Here is an 18,373-nt window from a genome sequence, read left to right as displayed (position 1 = left end):
CAGGGGGCACCAATTAATTGGCTGCTCTATGCTGATGATATGATCCTCATATCTAAAACACCAAGTGGGCTAAAAAAATGATTGGAAGCACTAGATAAATATGCCATAAAGTATAGTATAAACACAATGAAAACACAAGTTATGCAATTTGGTAATGCCCACCAAAAAAACAAACATTGTAAGTGGCAGATACAGAATGTGGATTTAGTCTCTGTTAAATCCTAAACATACAAAGGCATTTGTGTAAATAATCATCCCTAAAATCTGCGCTATGAGTAATGTATTAAAACCAAACAGCTTACGGCCTTTTACCATTATAAGATCTAAGTTTTGTAAATTTTCCATCACTCCATTAATTGTGTATTATAGGCAGAAGCTTGTGCCTATTGTGCTTTATGGAGCTGAAACAAAAAAAAAATGTCAAACATATACCTATTGGCCAAAAATAGAAAGTCTATACTGGAAAAAAGCACGTATGTTATACACATCAGCATCTGTGTGTGTTATCAGGCATGAACTGGGGCTTACATCATTATATGCAATGTATAAATGGAGGATTGTATGTTGTACAGGAAATGCATGATGATTGAAAATAGTAACAGCCTACTAAAGTTAATATCAGAATATCTTCAAAATGCTGAAGATCAATTTGTGACCATTTGCCGCAATACTGTACAAAAAATTCTGTGCTGATCAGGAATATCACTCTCCCTTTTGATAGAGAATCCGAATAAGGCTAAGATTAAGCTCTGGATGTATGATTGTATTCGAACCAGGGAAAGATGCACGAAGAGCCAAAAATGTATCAAACATCCCTTTATTCTAAAATGCAGGGCATTATTGAGCCCTATTTAACCTGAGCCCCGAATGCCAGTCATTGTGCAGACTTTTTACGTTAAAGATTAAATATCTGGCCGACCAAGGAAATTTTGTTAAAACGAAAAATTATATTAGACGAGGATGTTAAATGTCGATTTTGGAACAAAATGCCGGAAACTATGAAACATTTACCAGTGGAATGCAATGAGTTACTACACTTAAGAGTGAAATACTTTAAACATCATTTTGAGAGCTATGAATGTCTAACAGTAGAGCAGTTGTGGTAAGAATTGTTTCACACGCATAGAAAATCTTTGAGATATGCAATTATAAACTATTTAAACTGTTTAAAAATCAGGAGAACAAACATCGCCTCCTTATAATCCTTTAGACAATTATAGGTTTTACTAGATTAGGTGCTCAAATGATGAAACATAGGAACTAGTTGATAAGATTATTAATTTATAAAGTGTGGTATATCAATGAATCATGTATTACATCCCATGGAAAAATCGGAACATTTAATCATTGAAGACGTGTATGAAGGCTGCAACTGTAATCACACATAATATTTTCTATGGTGAATTTTATACTGCTTGAGGAATCATAATGCAGATCTTACTATTGATTTTAAGTTGTTAAATGAATTGAAGATTATATTTTTATATATTTTTTTGTACTGTTAAATACTGAAAGGTTGGAATTTACTTTCTAAACCAAAACAGCTATAAATAAACTAAAACAAAATTTTCTTTGAACAATTAGGCACCCATGACTCATTTGAAGATGCTTTCAATGAAAATGAAAGCAGTAAAACAAATATCCATTTAAAGCAGTACAAAACATGTTGTACAATGAACGCCAAGAAGAGGAAGAGGATCAAGCACAAGTAAATCAAGACACTCCTGAATGCAGTCAACCTTCTGTTACAGGAAGCCAAAGACCACTTGGAGAGCCACTCATAGTAAATGAAGCAGAATTAGCCATGACTGAAGAAAAAAACACCATGCATCAACATGAAGAATCAGAAGGAAATTTGGCTCTACTGAAATCACAACTCAATGTTGAGCAACTTAGCATTTTTCTAGAAGTAACTAAAGAAATTGAACATGGTTTGCAGCATGAAAGTAAAACTTGAAGCTGTTAACATTATAAACCTGTACTCCTCCATGTAAGTGGTGAAGCTGGGAAAGGCAAAACATTCTTAATAAAAATCATCAGCAAATTCCTACAAAAATTTAAAAAACAACAATCTTTCAGCTGTTGTAGCAGCCCCGACAGGTTTAGCTGCCTACAACATAGGAGGTGTTACTTTACACTGACTACTGCTCCTTCAAGTAGAACACCAAAACAAATTAGAGTACTACAAACCTTTAACAGAAGCTGCTATGGAGCTACGCAGAATTCTGAAACAAAGGAAAATGCTCCAAATAGATCAGGTAAGCATGGTCTTCAACCTAATGTTGGCTTTGATTGACCGCCGTTTGCAAGAGGTCCTTAAAACAAACTATGAAGAACTCATTGGAGGAAAACATGTTTGTTTTCAGAGATCTCCTACAATTAACACCAGTGAAAGGTGAACCTTTTTTTTAAATCTTAGGACACAAACAGTGCCGTAACACAGTTGGCAGCATAGGAAATGTAAATCTCTGGAAACAGTTCCAATATAGAGAACTAACTCAAAACATGCGTCAGTCTGCAGAACTCACCTATGCTAACATTTTAAAAATCATTCAGATTGGTCTTTTTTCTAAAAATCTGCCATCTATCTTAAATAGTAGACTCATACACAATCTCTATGGGCATGGCACATCTGCTCCTGATATCATGGAACAATTAGCACACAAAAATGTAAAATGGATGTCTTTTATGTCAACCCTAGCAAGCTGTACACAATTCAATGAGAAAATGTTAAAAAATGAAATGCAACCAATAGTGCATATTAACTCCACAGACAAACTCGATGTGCATGGCATGACACTCTCTATGTGTCAACAAGCCACAGCAGGACCGAATAGTTTACAAAACTGTATCTTCAACACAGCTGGTTTGGAAAAAATGTTAACATTGTGTTTAAACTGTAGAGTAATCTGAAATGTAAGCTTGACATGGAACAAGGTTTAGTTAACAGAGCAGTTGGAACAGTTGTTGGTTTGCAGACGTATCCATGTGACCACAACATTCAGTTTGTCAACATCCACTTTGACAAACTTTCAGAAGCGAAAAGCATAGCACACTCAACAGCACAATTCCTTCTTTTCAAAGACATATACATACGCAGAAAACAATGTTCTCTGTCTCTTGCAAATGCATTCACTATTCACAAATAGCAAGGTCTAACCCTAGATGATCAAGCATTGATTGACATTGGCAGAACAGTCTTTAGAGAAGGTATGAGTTATATAGCACTGTCATGTCTACGTACCATCAAAGGACTATTTCTAGTCAATTTTGATACAAAGTGAAGGCTGACATTCCTTGCATCGTGGAGTACAACAGACTATGTGCACTCTACACACCCCATCTCGATATGTACCCTGTTCCTCAAAAAGGAGAACTTGTTAAAAGAAAAGTAATGCAAACAGAACTTATAAGAGATCTCCCAACAGTGCCACCAAAGAAAGTGAAAACAGCTGCTTCTCCATCAAGTATCACAACCACACAACTATGTAGTGCAAACGCAAGTACACATCTAACAGAACAAACAAAGAGAAATAGGTCTTCTAAAAAAACAAGTGGAGGTCCAGCAAAGGCCACAGACACAGAACTCTCTGCTGCATTTGCATTTTCCAACACAACTGGTGTAAATTGCTATGTAAATGTTGCATTCAATCTTCTGTTCCAATTGCCACCAATTGTTCAAACTATTTACTTGAATGGCACAATCCAGTTGTGTTTGCAACTGCTCCTCCTTCATAGAAATAAAACAAAACATTGTGACAATACTTAGTGTCTCAGGAATAAGGCAAGAATTGGCCTACTGTGTAGGACTGGTAAGACTCACCATAAACACACAGGAAGATCCACAAGCATTTCTATTGTACTTACTGCAAGTACTAGAAAGCAAACGTATACCCATAAATGAAATCTTGCAGATTTCATATACGTGGAAACATACAAGCACTCTCTGCAACCATGTTGGACAGGTGGAAGTCCCCAATAAAAGATTTTTATATGTATCTATACCTAATTGTGAATCCGTTCCATTTCAGCAGCTGCTGCAAAATGCAAATCATGTCATATTATGTACTGTTTGCAATTCAGACAATTGTTCCACCTTATACATAAACTCACATAGCCAATATGTAATAGTAAAGCTTTTAAGTTACAATGCAGATGGTACCAAAAAGACTGCAAGCTTACTAGCTTCACACAGGGCAAGTGTCTCTTGGCAAGAAAACCTTAACAACAGTAGGCATAATCTACCACACTAGTTCCCTAACCACTGCTGGTCACTATACTTCATACATTAAAAAAGATGTGGTTGGTTTGAATGCAATAACGCTTCCATTACACTAAAATATAGATTAGTAGCAAATCTAACAAATGCCTATTTAATATTCCTTAAACCTAAATGTAGTCACTGACCGTGAAACTATCATAAGCTACTGCACGATAGACGCCAACTTTCACCCATACTGCTTAAAATGTACTGATTATGAGGGTCTACAAGCTCTAGTCACTAACCTGTAAAACTATCAACCGTTAGAATGTGTCAACTGCTGTCTAACTACACCCATAACACTGCAATGTTACTTTCAATAGTAAGTAGTTGGAATCCACCATTAAGAGTATAAGTGCTTCAAAACATACCCTTCTAAACAATAAAACCATCAACAGTTAAAATATGCCAACTGGTATCTAACTCCACCCATAATACTTGCAGTATTTTACTTTCCAATAGTGTAAAATTACAATAACCCAACAGAAATGAAAGTACTTCAAAACATAATGTACAAAACTATAAAAGTAGCATCAGTTTGAATACGCCAACTGGTATGTAACTGAACCCATAATACTTCAATATCACTTTCCAATAGTGAAAGACTTGATATCCATCAACAGGAATGAACGTGCTTCAAAACATATCCCAAAAAACTGTAAAACTGTCAACAGTTAGAATACGCCAACTGGTATCTAACTGCACCATAATACTGGAATATTACTTTCCAATAGTGGGGAAGTTTAAATCCACCAGCAAGAATGAAAGTGCTTTAAAGCATACTCTTCAAGAATCTAACACTATCAACAGTCAGAATACACCAACTGGTATCTGACTACACCCTAGTACTTCAATATTATTTCCAATAGTGAAACAGTTCAAATTCACAATCAGGAATGAAAGTGCTTCAAAACATACCCTTGAAAAACTGCAAAACTATCAACAGTTAGAATATGACAACTGGTATCTAACTGCAACCATAGCACTACAATATTCGTTGTCAAAAGTAAAGTACTTAGAATGCACCAACAGGAATGAAACTACATCAAAGTCCTAGTTTGAAGCGGGGCTTTGCAGGGTGGGTCAGTTGGTGAAAGAAAATACATTCATTCATAAGCATCCAGGAACTGGAGGAAGCATTGGGCATTGGCAAGCTATCCCCACTCCTCTATCTAAGATTGAAGGGGTATTCATAGACCCCTCCTCTGGTCGAATTCGCTGTACAGAGCTACAGTGGTCCGATAGCCAGGAAGGTCGGACCCTGCTTGGGTTTTAAGGAGCACACCTTTTATTCGTTGTTTGGCTCTGCTGCTGGTTTCTTCCCTGGGTAGTGCAGGACCCTCCAGTTTTCCTACTTCTGATCAGCCCAACAGTCGCTTCAGGAACTGTGAGCCTGCAGGAACTACCAGGAATGTCTGCCTCAGCTACAGCCCCCTCTACGGTTTAAGGTACTGTGCAAATCCGGTTGTGTGTTTCGCTCAGCTGCTGTGAAAGTGTTTGAAATCTTGCTCCAATCCGAGGGCTTGTCCTTCTCTTCTCTTTGAAGTAACTTTTCTACCAACCAACCTCGTCTGGAATCTGTGCCACGAACTTTACCGCAAACTACCCCGAACTGTTTGATCTTGAGCAAAAGACTTTTGACCTAGTGACTTTGGCCCTAAGCCTTTTGTAGGTGATCTCCTCACTGTAGTCTCTCTTGTTCAACTGCTCAGTATACTTATCTGTTGGTCTTGCCTAATTGCTGATAACTTTGTCTTTCCCTCCCTTTTAAATTGCTGGAGTGCCATTTTGCTCCCACTTCCTTTTGTGAGCTTAACTTAACTGGAATTTAAGGGAAGAGGTGTGGTGTATTTATGATTGTGATTTTGACCTGGCTTAGAATAGTGAAATGTTGTACAACTGTTGAGTAAATAAATATATATTCTTTTACTCAGAAACTTTGAGTCAGTGTTTGCCTGAATCATAGTAATTGCTGTCCTTTGTGTAACTATTTGTACTGCTCACTTACTCTTGAGATAAGTCTGGCTGCTCCGCTACTGCTACCACTATAACTGTGTAGTACAGGCTTGTACCAAAGGTGAAATAGTACTGTCACTTGTAGTCTTAATTGTGTGTAGTGTTCCCAGAGGGTACTGCATATAATTCTGCCTAACAGAGACTTATTGCAACGTTCATTCGAACCGACAAAGACCTTACCCCTGCTGCAGAAACAGAATCTATATTCTTCTTCCTTGTGCTCTTGCACCGGCTTTTCCATTGTTGCAATCCACTTCAACCTTGTGATATGCTCTGTCCAGATTTGGGCACAGAAATTGTCCACTTGTGCTAACCTTTCCTTGCTACATGTTACCAGTCCTTCTAGGTAGTGTGATGTCCTGCCAGTTATTATTGACATGCTTACATCCTTTCACCATCAGATATGGCAACTCCACAAACTTAATGTCTTTTTAATCGCTGCTGCACTGTACAAAATTGGACCACCCATTTGCAGTTGTGCAGTCTGTGCCTGGAACATTCCTTTTATACTGCATAGCGCAAGATAAACTAGGAATTGTGCCTCTGTAATTGGGACTGCTTGCGGTACTAACACCTTGGGTACCCCTGACGCGTGTGGAATGAGTGAACACATAACAACTTCCATTCACAGTGTCTCTCCCGACACCACTCATGTCAGAATACCATGAGTTGGTGAACTCGGTATGATGAATATCCTCAATCACATCCACACCCAGTCCTTGATACATGCCATTCTTTCATCATACTTCTCTTTTCATTATTCTATACCTGTGTTCAAGGATAGTAGCATTACTAGTGGTAGACAATCTCCTACTTGCTGAAAATAATCATTTTACTGTTTCCCCAACTGTTGTATTGTGCTTATTAAATTGATTAAATTAATTTCCATTATTATTTTTAGTATTCACATTAGTGCTAATATATGTAACTCCACTCATATTATTAACATTCATATGTATTGTCCCATTTGGATATATACAATCCTATTCCCCCTTTTTAGGACCTCAACCTATAACACCCTCCCCCCATACAATCCCACCAGTGCTATCAATATCACACAGAGATCTAAGGTAATAGTCAACCCACAATAATTAACATAGGTCAATATTCTCTCATTCGTGCATCTACACTTCGGGTCCCGATTTAACAGATTATTTACATTAGTCACATCCATCTTCTTTGGTCCTGAAATGAAAACACAAACACAAGAGAAACGGAAAGGAGAAATGCACAAGATGTACTTTTTACACAAAAGGAAAAGGGAGAGTGAGAGAAAGAGAAATAGACAGTGAGAAAGAGAGAAACAGATAAAGAGGAAGAGAGAGAAAAAATGTGCTGCTGGAGAGAGAGATATGGAGCTAGCAGTTAGGCTTTGGCCTGCCACTGGGGCATGCTACTGTACACGTATCACCCCTGGACAGCCCGGTGAGGTAGACAGGGTACAGGTGCTGCCACCCCTTGTTTTAAGATAACGGATGTATCAGTGTACTCTCTGGAGGTGCCCCACGAATGTCACACAGGTGGACCCATTAGTGCAATTCTTTGACTTTCACAGTGAGGGGAGTACAAAACCCCACCTCGTAGGGCCCTTGGAACCGTGTGTTAGTCCATTTACGCACAAAATTGCGTATATGAAGTCCCCAGGCAGTAGTGGTTGTGTGGTCATATGCTCAGGGTTTGTCACTGTAGTAGTCTTGACATCCGATGTCTCTGTCGTCACAATCTTGGGAGGTGCAATCCGTCGGGAGGCACATTTAGTGGCCCTAGTTAGTGTGGTCAAATACTCCTTGAGCTCACCGCCTAGCACCACTGCAGCCATATGTGCGCCTGAAGCGCTTGTTACAGGGGATATGGGAGTATGCATATGCCGGACAGTGACCACTTCATGAGGTGGTAAATGGTGGTCGTAGCTTGGCTGTGTGCGTAAACTGAAGAGGGCCAGGGGAAAACAGTTGACCCAGTTTTTCTTCAACATGGTGCACAGTTTAGATAGCTTTCTTTTTAGGAGCCTATTTATTCTCTTCATTACACCATTGGCATGTGGATGGTAAATCAAACACATCCGGTGCTTGATGTCAAGTAGTGCTGAAATAATGCATTGAAGAAATGTGTGCCATTGTCTGACCTTAAAACCTCAAGACACCCCATCGCGGGAACAATTCCCGCACTAAAAATCTAGCAGCACAATTGGTATTTGGATGTGCACACAACCCTGCTTCCACCGAACTTGAGAAAGGACAAACCACTACAATGAGGTACCTAAATCCATTACAACGCCCACCCATATCAGAGTACTCTATGTGTAATTCATGGAATGGCCCAATGTGGTGGGCAAGGTACCATGTAACGTCCGTAGTGTCATTCCTGTACTGAAACTTTGAAATGTGGTGCAATGTATGACCATTTCTATAATGCTTTCCTCGATATCTGGTATAAACCAGTCCTCCTGTATATCTGCTGCTATGTGTTTCTAGAAACTCTGAGATGGATAATGTAAATGTTCAAAGGCTATGGCTAGCACCTCTTGTGGCATTACTGTCTTCCCAGAGCTCTCTTGCCTCCATAACAGATCTGTCGGAGATTGCTTACAACCTCTCCATGGCCACAACTCTTTCTCCCTTTCAGGTGCCCTTCCTTGTAGTTCGATAACCTGGGAGATGGGTAATGTTTTGTAAGGTGCTGGATGTTTGTTTGCCGGTGGAGCAGTCACAACATACTCAGCGGGTATTTTATTTGGCAGATAAGCCACCATTTTGGCTGCCACTTCGACGGATGCATTCCCCATTGATATTTCATAGTGTGAGCGGTGCACTTGATGACCGAGATAGTGCTTCTATGGCTGAGATAGTGTTTCTATCAGTATTTCTAGCAGTGCTGAATGATGCACCGGGGATCCATCCACCCTCCAAATCCCCATCCTCATCCAGCGGGAACATTTTGTAACATACTCCGAGTCTGACTATATTGTAACATGGCATTCTTTAGACGCTCTCAATGCTTTGAAGAATGCTATGAGTTCTGCCGTCTGTGCAGAATAATATATGGGCAACCTTTTCATAACCACTGTCTTATACTCTCCTTCCACAAGTCGTAACACTGCAGCACCTGTCCGTCTTTACCCAACCTCCCAATCAATTGTGGAAGATCTGTCAACAAAAAGTACTTCACTGTCCATCAATGCCATCAATGCCTTCAATCGAGTCCCTTGTTTTTGGAATGTTGTCCTCCTCCCCCTCACATGTGGCACAGTCGTGCACCATCAAGTCCTCTGTAGTAGGCTTGTCTATTAAAAAGGTGGCAGGGTTCACTGTTTTACACCTAACCATATCAATATGGGATTTAGAAATTGATGATCTCATATGTCGAAGACCTTTGTGTAGTCACAGTAGATTTTGACCTTTCTTTAATGTCACATACAATGTGACTGAAAACCTCATTAAAATTGTAGAACTTTTCTCTATTGCAAAAGCAGCAGCTGCTAAAGCTTGTTTGCACACAAACTGTCCTTGCATCACTGTATCCGAAGTGCTGCTATAATAGGCCAATGGCATATGGCCCTAGTGCTTTTCTGAGTCATAAACTGGCCATCCGAATGTGAAAACTACTAAAATTCCTGCATGTAATCTTGGGTGGCCAGTACGGGTGCCGAACTAATGACTTCTTTTAAGTCATCAAACTGTTTGATAATTTCTGCCGCCCACTGCAACTTGTGGTCCTTTGTTTTTTGTGCTTCCCAAAGGGTCTGTAAAAGTGGCCTCATGTATGCTGCATAATCTAGAACCCAGGTCCTGCAGTAGTAACACAGGGCCAGAAACCTCTACATTTCTTTAACTGTGGTGGGCCTGGGGGTGGCACATACTGACGCTGCCCTGTCTGGTAGTATTATTTTACCATTTACTGATATGAACTGCCCCAAATAGGGCACTTCCTGTTGGCAATATTGCAGTTTGGCCTTGTTGACCTTGTACACCTTACAGGCCAGCAATTGTAGGAGTGTAATGGAGTCCCTTCGGCATTGCTTTTCACTGTCACTACATACTAGCAGATCGTCCATGTACTGGATAATCGTGCTGTTAAATATGCTTGGGTTCTCGCAGTACCCCTTAGGTAACCTAGTGTGTTCAAACTGCATCTGGACTAAGGGTGGAGTGGAATCGAGAAGAATGCATTTTTCAAGTCCAATACAGTCAAATATGTGGATTCTTTGGGGATGCTACATTAAATTTGTTGCAGGATTCGGAATGACTGGAAATTCTTTCTGTACTACATCATTAAGGTGAGGCAAGTCCTGAATCATTCTGCTGCCCGCTGATCATTTGTTGACACGGTATATTGCTGTGTGACGTAGATTGCACAATGATTCCCTGGTTCAATAGGGCCTGTATTGTCTTTCTAATACCCTCCTCTGCCTCCCTTAGTAATGGTAATGGATATTGTCTTTCCCTGGGCAGCACCGCACCTAGCTTCAGTTTATGCGCACGGGTCACATCTTTTAGTAACCCTACATCATGTGGATTTGTAATCCACAACTGTGAAGATTCGTGTTGTAAGTCTTTGTGAAAAAATAGGGGTGGAGTTAATACTGCCATCAGTGGACACTGTACTCTTCAGTACTGTATCATTAAGTCACAGTAGATACAGATCTCTAGGATTATTACTCCATCTTTGTCATTATTTTCAAAAAATGTGTCATCTGTCAGTTCCTTTAGCTGTACCGTTGGATCTACACAGAGCACTGTGCACCACCCACACCCGTCCCTGTCTATTCCTAACAGGACAACCCTCTAGCCTGAACCCAACAACCCCTGCAAATCCAGCCACAATTTTGTTCCTGCCACCACCTCAGGTAACACTGCTGGACCAAAGATAAAATCGATGGGCACTCGCCAACATTGTTTAGAAATCTGGGCACTGCCTCCATGAGCACAGTAAAACCATAAATAAACATGTGTGAGTCGATGGGAATCGCGCAGACCACCAATTCTCTTGTCATTGTGTGTATTATCAACATCGCCATTACAGCGCACATACCAGGTGTGGAGCAGATAAGCCATGATCTGTAAAGGATATAGTCATGTTTAACTTGCTGAGCAGGTCCCTGCCCAGTATATTGATAGGGGAACTTTTGGAATATAGTAAGGGTGCCCATACTACCATACCTCCCATTTTAACACCCAACTCCTCAGTGTATAGAACCTTCGAAATAGCCCCAGAGAATCCATCTGCATCAAGATATTTTCCCGACAGTGGAAAATGTCCTTCCATGATACATGATTTAGTTGCACCAGAGTCGACCATGAATATGAACTGCTTGTTCCCTATCTTCGCCCCCAACAAAGGTTCCTCTTCATGGTGGATGGTCATCAACAAGACCAAACACGCGAGTGCTCTCTGTGGGCTGTCCTAATCAGTGTAAGTGTTCATTCCAGGAAACGAGAAGGGGTTGCCTCCTATCACTGCTGCTCCTCCAAAGGGGGCAGTAGCCCCACTTGGTACCCTGTTCACTGGTGGAGTAACACCCTGCTGCTGCTGTGGGGGATGCCTCACTTGAATGTCACATCCTTGAGGTGTTGGTTATATGTTTAATTTTGCCCTTGGGAATACCCTTGGTTCTGATATCCTTGACCCTGTTGCAAATACCCTAATCATTGGGGCACTTGGGGCCCTTGACCCGGTTGCCGCGGTCCATAATTATACCCCACTGCAGATCTGCTCCTGCATTCCCTTGTGAAATGCCCCCACCTCAAACAATTCCAACATTGGGATGATCCAAACCCACCCCCCCATGGGATGACCCGAAAACCGCCTCCTCTGGCTCCTCAAAATCCCCTCTTCCTTGCTGCAGCACTCATTGTTGCCGCAGTGGGCCGGGATACTGTTGTCCCCTTCCCCTCTGTCCTTGTCCTCCTTCAGCCCAGAGTGCTGCAATAGTGGCAATCACAACTTATTGGGTACTCTCTGTCCCTTCCACCTGTACTGACGTTGATACAGGCACCTGGACAGAAACCTTTGACAGTTTTTTCTCCACCAATTTCGCTTCTTTGCCGTTCCTTGATCCTTTTACATTGATGCACTATTATACTCTGTATTTCCATCCTCAAATACCCACGCTCTTATCCAACGCCTTCTGCACTTCCTTTGGCAATCCCCTCTTTACAATAAATTAGAAGAATGGTATTGGCTGATCCCATAGACCTCCCATTTCAGCTTTCTACATCTCTGGCATTTTAAGAATACATTTAGCTGGGTCCTCATCATCACCCATAGTATACTGCATCAGGGACTTTAAATCAGTGGTATATGGAAAGGCCCTCCATAGTGCGTCCCATAACTGTGCTCTGACTCCATTGAACAGTGCTCCATCATGTGCATTGTCCCCCAGGGTTACTACCAGGAACCCTGCCTTGACCCACACATCCCCAGCCTGTTCCCCAATTATAGCAAACCTCAAACTCTTGATATCCCCTATTGCCAGGGGCACCCGCGCTGTTTGCTTTTTGGATTCATATATCCACTTCCTCGTTCCTGCTGTGAGCTGCAGGAGGGTCTTAATTAAATTATTCTTATCCATTTGGGGCTAGGGCACATACTGTGTCCTCCCTGATCACTTATGTATGAGAGTCATCTGCATCTTCGCCCTACTTCCCACACCCTTCTTCATGACTCCTCTTCTCTTTACCAATGCCATTTGGCTGGCCCTGTTCCTCAACCTAACCCCCACTCCCAAACCTCCTACTTAGGGGGTACTCTCAGCCACCTCTTCTCCCCTTCCTTCTTCTTAGCTCTGCCCCTCAGCAAACATATCATCGTCTGCTTCCTCCACATTTTCTCCCAACACCATAGTCTCCTCACACAGGATTATCCACCCACCCTGGCTTCTTTCTTTCTCAACACCTACACATCTTATTCCACAAGTATCCATCCTAAGCAACACTTCCCCTGATTTTCAAACTACCGACCCTTCTCTCAATGCCCCCATATCTCTTACTGCTCTTGGGGATGTCTGTATCCTTCTCAGTTCTGTTAGCAATCCTCTCAGCCGATCCTGAAACACCTTTGAACTGTAACCTGTCGATACCGATACTTCAGGCGGGTGAGTATACGGAGTGGGAGTGTGGTAGCCTGTGGTGTCACTGGTGCTGAAGGGGACCCTACCACAGCAGAATGGGTCCCTATTGCAATGGGTACTGGCACCCGCCCACTCCTTCTCCCTTCCTGCAGTTCCCATCTTTCTGTCTCTGCACCTATACCCCGTTCCCTTGATATTCTGCATCTTCAAGCATATGCCAGAGAATTCCTTTTCTCTTATGTAGCTGCTTCCCCTTATATTTTGTTACTAAAAATGTGGACATGTGTTTCAAGATGCTGTTGTTGTGGCATCCCCCTCCTCCTGTCTCTGCAACCAACTGCTTATGATATTTTTCCACCCTGTCACGATACAGTGGCAGGGCCTTATACAAACATTCTATTGGTGTTCAACCCCCCATGCTGGTGATATCTCTCTCTTACTAATCCAGTAAAGTCCCGCTAATGCACCTCACACGCTGCTGGTTGCTTGTAACAAAAACGAAAATCAACCCTCACCCTTTTCTATCCCCCTTCCTTGCACACATACACCACTCCACGAAACCATCGAATACCACACCACACTGCAACGCACACAATTACTGCCCCTTCTCGGGCCTATTCTTTATTCAATAAAACACAAATATAATGCAATAAAATAACAAGCTAATATGTCAACCACTACTTATTCCAGGCCTATTATGAGACCACTCATTTTATTTCTATATTCCTCCTTTAAATAATATACTGTCTTGTGGTACCACCTTCCATTCCCTTCCGAGGAGGGGCTCCCTGCCTTATCTTTGCCTTACCTTATAATGCCTTACCGAAACACTCTCTTCATAGTACAAATTTTGACAAGAAATAACCCTGACCTCACCCACGTCACATCAATGACCTTGCTTTCCACGTACTAACACCTTTCACACTTCTCCATGCATCTGTCCCCTACTTGTTATCACTAAGAAGAGTCTACTGACATGTGCATGCTCACCCGAACTCCTCCGTCACAGAGTTCCAACACCGGACTGCACTCGCCTCAGAGCCGCAAAGAGCAGAGAGGACTTCTCTTAAAATGGCTATTGCTAAACCACTCGTAAAAATGCTCACAACAGAGAGAATACAACCCCCTAGGGAAGAAAGGCCCAAGTCGACGTTATAAGGATAACACAGTTTTCATCTCAGACACAGATGAGAGCAACAGCAAACAACTCTGCTGCTAGGAATTTTCTGACAAAAAGTAGTAAAAGCAGAATCATATAAAGCAAAACATCATCACATATGATTCAATACTGAGGGTAGAATCCCACGGGGATGGTTGGTGTGTGCCTATACAGGATTCACCTGCCCCATAAGGGATGCCAGGCCATTGGTCTGGTTAATTATACTCCTACCCTACAGCTATTGTATCACTGATACTGTGCACTTGACATGCCGTAAAATGGGCACAAAGGAGGTGCTGGGGCACTCTAACCTACACACACAGATTTCACTCACTCCCTTCCGTGCCATCTGGCTCCAAGTTCTCCACCCTCATTTTTAACTATAATTTATCTCTCCCAGCACCTTGAAACACAAATCACACGACTGTTGCTTCAACAATGTGCCCTGTCCATTCTCTTTGAACATCTCAGGACTTGTTACTTTGGGGTTGGTGGTCAAAGGGCACCTGGTGCCATGGAATTCAGAGGCCTTAAAGGGATAGTGCACTAAAAAATACTATTGTCCCAATCGTTCGTGCATGTGTTTTTCAGCATACAGTGATCGATCGTAAAAAACATTCCTCTGCATCATACCTTGGTTTTCCTCACTTTTACACATGCGAAAACAAGGAGTCGAGCGTGGCCATCTTGTGCTAATCTTATCTGTGGATCGATTCCCCTAGGTTCAAGTGCCCCTGAGGCACTAAATCATATCCCCCGCCCCTGAAGCTGACATAACTATTTCAAACAATATGGTCCACCAATTTTCATGACGTTAGTGGACAGCATAGCCAAACACGCCAGTCATCACCCTTGTAATAACGTTAGTTGATGCAGAACAAAGTAGATCAACACACTCTCACAGTGTGTCCCAAATCGAATTTGCTACCAATAACTTTACAGAAAACATCATTAATCTGCAATTTTGCAAGTGCTTTTATTTATTAAAGAACGCTCCAAAAAACACATTGAGATCCACTGATTGCCCTGAACCAGCAATACGTGTGTGTCCTTAGGCTCGAGTGGCAAAAGTTTAAAATGAAGCACATGGTGTTCCTTTCGGTAGAATATGTGGATTCCACTGATAAGATTCTTGCTACACAGTAAATGATAACAGCTTGCTCCTTGTCGCTGCTACTGCCAAAGGGCATATCGGTCCCGGTCTATCGTCCCACATTATGGTGATGCTGAACGATGCAGTTAGGCGTATCTGCCATTGCTGGTTGAAAAAGCCATCCACGGCAGCTGGAAACTATGGCTTTCACAAAACGGTACAATATATCTGTGTAGATAACAGAATACAAATATATTTTAGTATCCATTCTTTAAACTAATTTATGTTGCAATTCTGCACCGGAAGAAACAGAATAACGAACACAAACCACAGACAATGAAGACACACAAACAAGATGGGAGACTATTTTAGATAATGATGTGCATGAAAGGTTAGTGCTGAGCAGTCAGTGTAGCTCCCAAAGGTATGGATAAAGTGACTCATAAATGGGACAAAGGACAGATGGCATTGTAACGGAAATGGGAATATTATCTATAGAAAAGCCAACCAATTACCCTTGGAAAATGTTCTGACCCCGGCCCTTTCAAAGGAAGACAATCAAGCACTCTAACAGAAGCCAACAAAACCATATCTAAACAGTACGGAATTGCCTTCACCAACGCCAAAGCTTCCTCCTTCAATACAAGGATTTCCAATGCCAAATCCTGTACCAGAGAAATCTTTGCCATATGCAGGGAGCTCGATGATACTTGGTGCAGTTCCATCGAGTCTGCAATGCTAAATAAACTATAAACCCTGCAGGCCAAGATCCTTGCCCACCAACAAAATCTCACCAAACTGATTGCCAGTAGCCATTGCAGAACAATGCCTGCAAACAGCCCTGGCCAATCCCCCTTATTTGACTTTCAAGACATGAGTGAAACAGAGGTCACCACATTCCTTCGCTCCATAAAACCTTCCAATTGCAAAGGGGATGCCTGTCCAGCACAAGTCATCAAGGACTGTGTCCCCTCCCTAGCCCCCATCATCACAGCATTTATTAACGCCACTTTTCAGTGTGGTTATGTCCCTTTGGGACTAAAGGAAGCGTGGGTTTGTCCGCTCTTAAAAAAGCCCTCCCTTGACACCTACATCCCAAGCAACTATTGGCCCATCACTACCGCCCCCTTCCTATTAAAAATGATTGATACAGCATCTTATCTGCAAATACAGAAATTCCTAGAAGACAACCATCTCCTAGGGCTTAGACAATCAGGTTTCAGGCCACGTCATGGGACCGAAACGGCTTTCCTGGACCTAAAAAAACAGACTGATGACCTCAGAGACGCAGGAAAACCTGTGCTTCTTTTGCTCCTGGATCTCTCCGCGGCATTTGACCTGGTTGACCATGAAACTCTATGGCATCATCTATCCTCAGTAGCCAACTTCTCCACCAGGGCATGTAACTGGATTGCCTCTTTCTTGAAGGACATGTCAATGAAGGTACTTTCTGACTCCTCCTGCGCTAACCCTAGCATCATCAAATGTGGGGTCCCGCAAGGCTCTTGCACTGTCCGCACCCTTTACAACTTCTTCACAAGGCCACTGTTTAAAGTTCTGGACTCCCTGGGTATCTCATATATAAACTATGCGGATGACACCCAGGTACTTATCCCTCTCTCGGGTGACTACCTGACCAGAACACGCGTGATACCATCTACTCAACAATCCAATCCTGGATGGCAGAAAACTGGCTATGTCTCAACAGTGAGAAAACCGAGCTTCTACTGGTTGGCTCCCCCTCAATCTTGAGCAAACTGGACAACCAATACGCCTCACTCACCATTGACAGTATCCCCATCACTGTTTCACCTTCGATCAAAACCCTAGGTGTCTACCTGGAACCTGACCTGACCATGGACAGACAAGTTAACGCCATAGCCACCTCTTAAGCCTACCACTACAAACTCATTAACTCAGTAAGACCATTCCTGTCCCAACAAAACTGCCTCACCATCACCAGAGCTATAATCGGCTCCAGGCTGGATTACTGCAACGCTTTGCTTGTAGGCACATAAGCTAAGAATGTTGCAAAGCTTCGAATTGTACAAAATAATGCGCTAAGAGCCGCCACTGGTCTCTCACATACAGAACACATCTCACAACTCAGAAGACAGGTCCAATGGCTCACAGTTAAGGAAAAAATCATCTTTAAGTCTCTCGCCATTAACCACTAGTGTCCCCACGGCCAGGGCCCACCCTACCTTTACCAAAGGATAACCAAACCGACCACCCTCAGACCATCCAAGACTCCCTACTCCAACCTGTTATCCAATCCCAGAACACGAAAAGTTTGTGCAGGCGACACCAGCTTCCCTATGATGGCTCCCACACTCTGGACCTCCCCAACCCTGCACATCAGAATAATTGAATCCCACTCTGCCTTTCGCAAGGCCATCAAAACTAGCCTCTTTGTCATATTACAATCTTGCATTCCGTATCCCTGCCTTATGTAACCATTGTACATGCACCTCTGTAACCATGTAACCACTTATCCTGCATTGCAACAAGTCATTATCACAGGGCAGCTTCTTTGTAACCCTTAATCAAGCCTTCTTAAGCTCTACACAGCGCTTGATGCCTGCGGGTTGCAGTGCGATATACAAATTCAAATAAATAAATAACTAATGCAACCTTGATTGCACACCCTGATATTTCATGGGACGAAGTGGTTTAGATATCACTAGCCTGCATACAGGTTGTGCATTTGTCTCATCTATGAGTAATCGTCAGAATATGCTCCAACGAACAACCCATAACAATGTCAATAATCAA

Source organism: Ambystoma mexicanum, chromosome 9, assembly GCF_040938575.1.
Source record: "Ambystoma mexicanum isolate Mex_15411 chromosome 9, UKY_AmexF1_1, whole genome shotgun sequence".
NCBI lineage: Eukaryota > Metazoa > Chordata > Amphibia > Caudata > Ambystomatidae > Ambystoma > Ambystoma mexicanum.
This window is presented reverse-complemented; position numbering follows the sequence as displayed.